Source organism: Chrysemys picta, chromosome 6, assembly GCF_011386835.1.
Source record: "Chrysemys picta bellii isolate R12L10 chromosome 6, ASM1138683v2, whole genome shotgun sequence".
Lineage (NCBI taxonomy): Eukaryota > Metazoa > Chordata > Testudines > Emydidae > Chrysemys > Chrysemys picta.
The window spans coordinates 106,846,395-106,855,568 of record NC_088796.1 but is presented as its reverse complement, the minus strand read 5'-3'; the positions used below and the strand labels follow the sequence as shown (position 1 = coordinate 106,855,568).

The following is a 9,174-nucleotide window of genomic DNA, read 5'->3' as shown; positions in this document are numbered from 1 at the left end:
TTAGCTAGATTTTACTCCTCCAAATGATAACTTCTGATGTCTAGGATATGATAGCATATTGTTAAACATTTAAGATAATGCCCTGGATTCAATGTATTGTAAATCTATACAAATACTCCATTTTAATATGACTTATACTTTTCAAAAAGGATGTGAAGTCTTTAATCCTAAAAATTGTCCTGCCATCAGTCATTCAGTTTATAAGACTAAACTTCCAAGATCTGTTTATTTCTAAATTGAGTATACTGGAATCTCTGTATGCTTCCTTAAAAAACACCATTTATAATTTGGCAGAGTGGCTGTTTGTCTGTGGTCTGCCATTGGACCATGCAATATTCATATTTTAACTCAACTCTTATTCAAATGGTCCAGCTATATTACGCTAGGTGTTGTGTACTGGGTTAAGTCTGTTTTTCTTTAGAAGACCAACTCTGTTAAGCGAGTGATTTTTTTTTTTTAAGTAAAAATGCAGGTTTCACTTAAAATAGGCTGTCCCACCATGACATTCACAGTGAGGACCTAGTGAGCAGCATGCCTTATCGCTAGTAGCCAGATTCTGATCTCTGTTACAGCAATGTAAGTGCAGAGTAACTCAGAAGAGTGTAGACAGCCAGTATTAAGGGAACCTGGCTTTACCGGCATATGAAAATACAGGTCTGTCGCATCTTACGCGCATTTAACATGCGCGATTTCAGCTTTACGCAGTTGGCAAAAACAACTTAATGTAATTTTGACTATACGCGGTTTTCGCTTTACGCGCTAACCGCAGAACAGAACCCCCACGTAAGATGAGACTCGCCTGTAGTACCAATAAATTTTGTAGTAACTCTCTATAGCACTTCTCAGAGAGCTTTTAATGTAATCTCTGTAGTAGCCGATAGTGTGGTGTGATATGAAGGCTTTGCGGGCTCTCATTTGGGATGAGCTGCATAAATAACTTGGGGCTCTGCTACTCATGAGCAAGACTACGTTTCAGTCATGCGTATTTTTAGTCATGGGCAGTAAACAAAAATTCATGGCCCTGTGACCAGTCCATGACTTGTACTATATACCCCTGACTAAATCTTGGGGGGGGGGGCGACCTGTGGGTGCCGCATGTGCTCGGGGGGGGGGGGGGGGGCTATGGCCGGGGGGTGCTGTAGGTGAAGCAGCTTGTGACCCCCGCTGGTGCTAGGGGGATGGGGAGGGGGGCAGTGGTGAGCAGCCCAGGACCCCTCCTGGTGCTGGGGCGGCGTGGCAGGGCTGGCAGGCTCCCTACCTGGCTCCTCGCGGCTCCCCCCAGGCAGAGGCATGGCCAGATGGCTCTGCGCACTGTCTCCGCCCCAAATGCTAGCTCTGCAGCTTTCGTTGACCATGAACCATGGCCAACGGGAGCTGCGGGGGCGGTGCCTATGGGTAGAGGCAGTACGTGGAGCTAGGAGTTGAGGGATGTTGCTGCTTCTGGGGAACCCCCTGAGGTAAGCACCGCCCAGAGCCCTCACCCCCTCCTGGACCCCAACTCCCAGCCCTGAGCATCCTCCCACACCAAAACTCCTGCTGCTGCTGAGGGAGAGGGGCATGGTGGCCCAAGATTGTCCCAGCAGTGAGCAGTGCAGCTGGCCCAAGGGATGCCCAAGATGCTCAGGCGGCCCCTGGGCCAGCCACACTGGCCACTGCAGAAATCACAAAGGTGATGGAAAGTCACGGAATCCATGGCTTCCGTGACCTCCATGACAAACTCGCAGCCTTACCCTTACTCATGGGTAACATCCCAGTCTCAAACTTACGCTGATACTACTTTTATAATACACCACATTGTATGCTTTTTGTATGTAGTACACATGGATGGGGGTGGGATGGAAGGAAGAATCTGGTTTGGGGAGGAAAAAACAAGTTGAATTTTCAACTAAGATGTCTATTTTGTAGCCTGACAACCTAAATTTTAAGAATGGCCATTTCATATCTAGAGCTATCACTCTTGTTTTCATACCGGATTGAATATAGTTTATACAAAGTATTCGCCTAAACCAGTCTTGATACTTACTGTATGATACTCTATGAAGGTAATGGTGTCAGATTTGTTATGTGGCACTTCAAGATGCAAGCCAAAGTTTCAGTCTAGAACAGCACAGTTATGGAGTGATGCATGTGCTGTGTTAGAGCAAGATAAAGTGATGAGTAGGTTACAGAGAACAGAGGAAACTAATTTGCATTAGTGAGTGCTGGTGCATGGCTATGAAAATACTCCTGCCTAGTAGCATGAATAGGGCCAGATGGGGGGGGGGATACAATGTGACCATCCCCTTCCCCTCCTCCCCTGTCATACAGGGATGCTGGAAGAGTTTGTATAATGGGAGTGCTGAGAGCCATTGAAACAAACTGTAAATCCTGTAAATAATGGAAACCACTTCAAGCCAGGGGGTGCAGCAGGAACCCCTAGTTCCAGCACCTATTCTCAGGGCCGGCTCCAGCATTTCTGCCGCCCCAAGCAAAAACAAAACAAAACAAAACAAAAAAAAAGCCGCGATCCTGATTGGCGGCGGCAATTTGAAAAAAAAAAAAAAAAGTTCAGCAGCAGATCCTTCGCTCCTAGAGGGAGTGAGGGACCTGCCGCCCCCGAATTGCCGCAGGTGCCGCCCCTCTCTCTTGGCCGCCCCAAGCACCTGCTTGTTAAGCTGGTGCCTGGAGCCGGCCCTGCCTATTCTGTCACAAATATACACAGGGTTCTCCTTCTCTAACCCCGCTGCTTGTCCACTGACCCCCATCCAATCCCCTCCCCTCTCTTGTGCTCTCTCTCTTGTGCCTGCTCTCATTCCCTCTAATTCTTCTGCTTCACCTCTCACTCTCCTGACTCTTTCCCCTCACAATACAAACATGCTTTAATCTCTCCCTTAAAAAAAAATAAAGATTGACCCCTCTTGCCTCTTCTGTTACTGCCCATCACCCCTTCATCTCTACATTCATTGAATATGCTGTCTGCAATCATTGTCAGGAGTTCCTCTCCTCCAGTTCCATCCTGGACTCTCTCCAATCCAGGGCCATAGCATCCACTGAAGCCACTCTCACCGAAGTCTGTAATGACTGTTTCCTAGCCAAAGTCAGAACCCTGTCAGCTGCCTTTGACACAATTGACCATGCTCCTCTTCTTGAAATTTTGGCCTCCCTTGCCTTCCATGACTGTCCTCTCTTTGTTCTTCTCCAACCTCTCTAATCATGCCTTCAGTGTTGTGGCATACTGGCATGAAATGGCCCATTTACGTCCCTGTATAATGTCTCCTTGGAGGCTCTCTGTAGTTTTGTATAAAGCATATTGAATTCTAAGATTATTCTTATAAGGTAACATAAAAAGAGAACTTTCCTTGTTACATTGCTGGTTCAAATCCATCCCAAGTCAGTACTAAACAAAGTTATTACAATCGCTGATCAGTGGCTTCTGGTGATCTCAGTCCCCTTCTTAGTAAACCAGTGTAATCTTTGTAAATTGATTATTGTTGACACTCTAGGAAAAGTGGCCAAGGATTGGTTAAGGCCATGGGCAAAGAGTTGTTTTCTCACACACTAGAGGTAGCCTGTGCTGATCAGAGTTGAGGCACATTGGTGAGAGTGTGAGGAAGCTTGCATTACTGATGTCCATGAGTCACCTGCTCTGTTAATTGGAGGGCTTTGATCTCCAGGACTGTGAAGACTTTTCCCTCTACGTCATTCATTAAAAGAAAATATTGTTTAGGGAACATCCATCACCACAGTAGGAATCCATGTACTCTATACACAAATGATCTAGGGGGTAAATGAAAGGATCTGTGTTCAGGAGATCAAAATGAAGGGCAGAGCCAGGCACAAAATACTAACTTGGCACCTTTTAACTCTTGATTATTCAGCCTTCTTTCCCTTCAAATATAGCCTCAATAGCAGTATACTGCAGGAAATCATAGCCTGGATTCATTCCCAGGCCCTAACTGCTATTGTAAACAATTATAAAATATTGTTATCCTCAAAAGCCTTGTTTCTCTTCTCACAGTAATCACACCTAATTAACCAGGGAAAACATTATCTTAAAACACGCGAGAGGAGTAAAAATAAGCAAAGAGATTCTTAGTGGAAGCAAGAATCAACTTTCTTGTATCTTAGAAGCAAAACAGAAAAAAAAAATAGGCCAGACAGGATGAGGAGTATTTTGCCTTGGCTGTGTCTGCAGCATTTATCAGTAAAAGAATGGCATCCTTTTTAATTTTTCAGGGGAACACTACAGAGGCAGTAAGCCCAGCCTTTTTTGGATAAGACAAGGCAGACTAGTAGTGTTGGGAGTGTATATTGCACTTAACAGTGGTCTCTTGTGTCTTATTTAAGGATGACATTTTTAAGCTTAGCCCAGGCAACCCTGGATGTCCAAGATGCAGTGCGTTTTGGAAGGAAGGGATAAAGAAGTGGAAAGAATTTTGTGGTTGCCCAGTAAACTATTTGAGTTGTAGAAAAGTACAGACAGGGGGAGGGGACACATTCAGAAGTGGTGTGTAAGACCTTACAGGAGTTAGATGCATAACCTATGTACATGTGTGCCCAGCTACTAAGTGGGTTCTAGACCACTGGTAGTGTATACAGACCACAGTTTGAGATGCTCTCTTCTAGTTTATTCTTTTTTAAATTATGAGGTTAATTGCAATGGTGGAAGATCTAGATAAAGTTTCAAAGTCAAAATGAAACAGAGCTGTTAGTCTTGCCACCTGCTGGAATTCAGTAGGCGAATATATTCATTTTCATAACCTAGCCCTTCTTGCTCCTGGAGTTCCATCGCCTTTCCTTCTCCTGTTTTCTGTCAGGTTGAGAAGCTAAGATAAGATAAAGAAAGTTGGGGGCGGGGCAGCTTTAACTTTCCTGTTACATCTTTGTATTAGTTGCTTTACTTTTCCCATCTGGTATATTAATTACACCAACTTTAGTGTCTCTTATTGTCATACTAAGTGGGACAAAGTTAGGGTCTGTCTAATGAGTAAAAAAGTGGTACTTTTAAAAATTGAGCTAGCATGAGTTGAAACACCCTGATCACCTAATTATGGACACAGTCTAGCCCCTTTACAATGGTGTTTGCTAATTAGAACTTTCATTGTCTTCAGTGGAGATATGGCCCAGCATGTGTGCACAGCATCACAAAGCTAAGAGCTGATTTTCTATTAAATTGGTTATTAGAATTTTTTGGTTAAAATTTGACTGTAGGTAAAATAGCCAACTGAAGCAGTCTCAGGTCTGGGTCGAGCAACCTCAATGAGTTGTTGTTAATTATTTGTATGCAGTGTTATTGTAGCCATGTTAGTCCCAGGATATCAGAGAGACAAAATGAGGTAATATGTTTTTTATTGGACGAACTTTTGTTGCTGAGAGAGAGAAGCTTTTGAGCTTACACAGAACTTTTCTTCAGTTCTGCAGTGTTGTAGCTGTGCTGGTCGGAAAATATTAGTCTTGAGACAAGGGGGGGTGAGGCAGTATCTTTTATTAGACCAACTTCTGTAGGTGAGAGAGACAAGCTTCCGGTTCTGAAGAATAGCTCTATATAAGCTCGAAAGCTTGTCTGTCACCAACTGAAGTTGGTCCAATAAAAAAATACTACTCACTCACCTTGTCTTAGTAATTATTTGTATTACAGGGAGATGGAACAGAGGTGAAGTAACTTGCCCAAGGTCACTGACAGAGCCAGGTCACTGACAGAGCCAGGAATGGAATCATAGGCCTCTTGATTCCCAGACCAGCACCTTATTGCTAGCCCATACTGTCTCCATTGTGTCTGGGTCTTCTTTGCCAGCAGGAATGTAGCTGTGATGAGGAGCTTGTAGTCTTGAGGTGGAAAGTATGTAGGTTCAGGGAACAAGTATAGAGATCCTCACATCTGACAAAGATGCACAGAACACTCCACAGGGAAAACATTATTTCATATATAACAGGGTTTCTCAAACAGGGGTCGCCGCTTGTGTAGGGAAAGCCCCTGGCGGGCTGAGCTGGTTTGTTTACCTGCCCCGTCTGCAGGTCCAGCCGATCACGGCACCCACTGGCTGCAGTTTGCTGCTCCGGCCAACGGAGCTGCTGGAAGCGGCGTGGGCCGCTTCCAGCAGCTCCCATTGGCCCAGAGCAGCGATCCGTGGCCAGTGGGAGCCGCGATCGGCAGGACCTGCAGACGGGTCAGGTAAACAAACCGGCCCGGCCCGCCAGGGGCTTTTCCTGAACAAGCGGCAACCCCTGTTTGAGAAACCCTGATATATACATACCCTATTTGTTGTACCACATAGTCAATTTCCTCACCCCTACCACTTATAAGACTACTGCTGCCTCCAAAACTCTATTAAAGAACAATATGAACAAGCATTCCTGAAATCCACTTGCATACCCAAACCTCTCAGCCTGCTTCCAGCCCTTAGACCAGCTGTTCTCAGAACCACTGCCTTAGCCAATAGCATCACTATGAAAAATTTGAGGTAGAAATGCTTCTAGATACTGATATTGAAATGAGTACATCAAGCACTTCACCATGCTTTGAATTCTGGTTGTACTCCCAAAGAAAGTAGCTTCTGAACTGGATTGGAGATTCCCTCAGCGTTTTGTTTCAAACAATTTACATAGATCAAGACGTGACTTTCTTCCATGATAATTATTGACTGTTGTATGTAATTATACTGTGTGGAGGAAGTATTTTGGCATCAGAGCTGTTTTAATCCCTCATTGCTATCAGTCCCATGGTCATTCAAAGGAATGTTATACTGTGCACAAAATGTATTATCCTCCGATCTCTAAAGCTTGTGCATGAATCCCAAAGGCTTTTATCAAATCCCAAATGAGGTCACAAAATAAATAGACTTTCAATTTATTGAGGAAATTTGCCTACAGCATAGATGCAGAATTTGGTCAGGATGGATATGATTGACACAGCTGGGATAAAAATGCAACTATCCTGAAACTCAAAATATATAATAAATGTGATGGGTTGAAGGAATGAACTATGTCACTAAGTTATTTTTAAATATAGTAACTCAGATGGATATAAAATGAGGAAGTCTTCATCTAACCCTCACAAAATTTGTTTTAGGTCCTAGACTCTTCAGCCTTTAGCTGGTTTCCAGGTGACAAGCATGCACACTCTTAATCATCATGGGAATGCTCATTAGTCACATAAGTAGCTCTTTACCACCTAAAGGAGAGAGAGGGGGGAATCTTCATCTGTTCTGTAGCAAGTGGGATAATAGAAGAAGGAATGTGGTCCTGCAAGAGTAAGGAAGGCAGAGGGGCTGAGGCAGAGATGGTAAAATGTATTTAGGTACCTAATTTCCAGCTCCATGCCAACTCAGCTGCATATTGGTGGGTGGAGCCAAAACTCCACCTATTCTTCACTAACTCCCCACATACCTGTGGACTTAAACATGTGAATCATGCTGTGAATCATGCCTCAGTTTGGATTAATACTAGTTTTATATTTAGTTTCCCAGGCTTTTTAATTAAGACCTCCAAAGCCATTTGGTTACTACAGTGTAAGTGTACTAAAGATAGCCCAGCAGCTCTCTATCCAGCAGAGTTTATAAGCTTTAGTTTTGTTGTTGTTTGTTTAATGTTTAAGTCTTGAATGAAATTTTAAAAACTGGCTGTATTGGAATCTTCTAGCCTGAGCTATTTTTGAGTTTTAGGAGGTATAAAATTTCTGATTAGAACATATAGGAAAATAGTTGGGGCTTTTGTTTTTTGCCTCAAGCTCAAATGATATAGAAGTGGCTTGATTAATCTCACTCTAAGGTCAGGTGAACCACTTAACAAACTTTTGTCAGCATAGCTATGTTAATCAGTTGGGTGTGAGAAAGTGTGTTTTGTGACTGACGTAGACAGCAAAAGCCTCTAGTGTAGATGCAGTTATACAAGCAAAACTGTGCTTTTCCTTGTATAGATTATTTCTCTGGGTGGGGCTTTAACAGTAAAGTACAGTTTTGCTGATAGGAGCTGTCTCTGCACTAGGAGCACTTTGCTGGTGTACTATACCAGTATAGCTAAAGCACTCCTAGTATAGACCTGGCCTAGTAGCTTTTTCATCACCATGGGTTATTAATTATTAGTTTTGGTAAAGGTGTGAGCAAATAAAAAAGGAATGCAAATGGAAGATGAAAATCGACTCTACGTATAGTGGAACAATATAGGGCACCTGCCTGGAGAATGGGAAGACTGCACTAGTAACTTAAAACATAAAGATCTTGGTGGTCTTGCAACAAGCGAAAAGCAGTGGCAAACAAAGCTGGAACCATCAGAGTGTAAGAAGGAGCTAGAAGAATGTATGGAAAAAGTCAGGATCAGGTATGCAGGAGACTGGATTTCTAGGGACCAACTGGTGTGGAGCATTACTTACAGACACTAGCACGTCGGTGTGGACACTGCCTATGCCACGAGGGTATACTGTAAACCAGGGGTCCGCAACCTTTCAGAAGTGGTGTGCCAAGTCTTCATTTATTCACTCTAATTTAAGGTTTCGCGTGCCAGTAATATATTTTAATGTTTTTAGAAGGTCTCTTTCTATAAGTCTATAATATATAACTAAATGATTGTTGTATGTAAAGTAAATAAGGCTTTTAAAATGTTTAAGAAGCTTCATTTAAAATTAAATTAAAATGCAGAGCGGACCGGACCGGTGGCCAGGACCCGGGCAGTGTGAGTGCCACTGAAAATCAGCTCGCGTGCCGCCTTCGGTATGCATGCCATAGGTTGCCTACCCCTGCTGTAAACACTGTATCAAGTTAATTTATAGTTCCATTAACAGAGCTATTAAATACCAACTGAAAACCAATTGTCTCTCTCACTAACAGAAGTTGGTCCAATAAAAGATACACCTCTACCCAGATATAACATGAATTCAGATATAACACGGTAAAGCAGCGCTCCGGGGGGTGGGGCCGCGCACTCCGGCGAATCAAAGCAAGTTCGATATAACACGGTTTCACCTATTACACAGTAAGATTTTTTGGCTCCCGAGGACAGCGTTATATTGGGGTAGAGGTGTATTACCTCACCACTTTGTCTGACTGAATTCATGACTAAATTGAGTCCTGAGGGTTGTCATTTTTAACTTCATCCTGCATAGTTACTAGTGCCAATCTACATCAGCACATATATATATATATATATATATATATATATATACTCACACAAAAATTTCAGAATACTGAATAGTTAATGAAG

The 9,174-nt window shown here is 43.2% G+C and overlaps 1 protein-coding gene across 1 annotated transcript in view; it reads left to right on the top strand.

The window, feature by feature from the left end:
- LURAP1L (leucine rich adaptor protein 1 like) overlaps positions 1–9,174 on the top strand; it is a 33,777-nt gene that overhangs the window by 7,259 nt on the left and 17,344 nt on the right. The gene's annotated exons all lie outside the window — the stretch shown is intronic.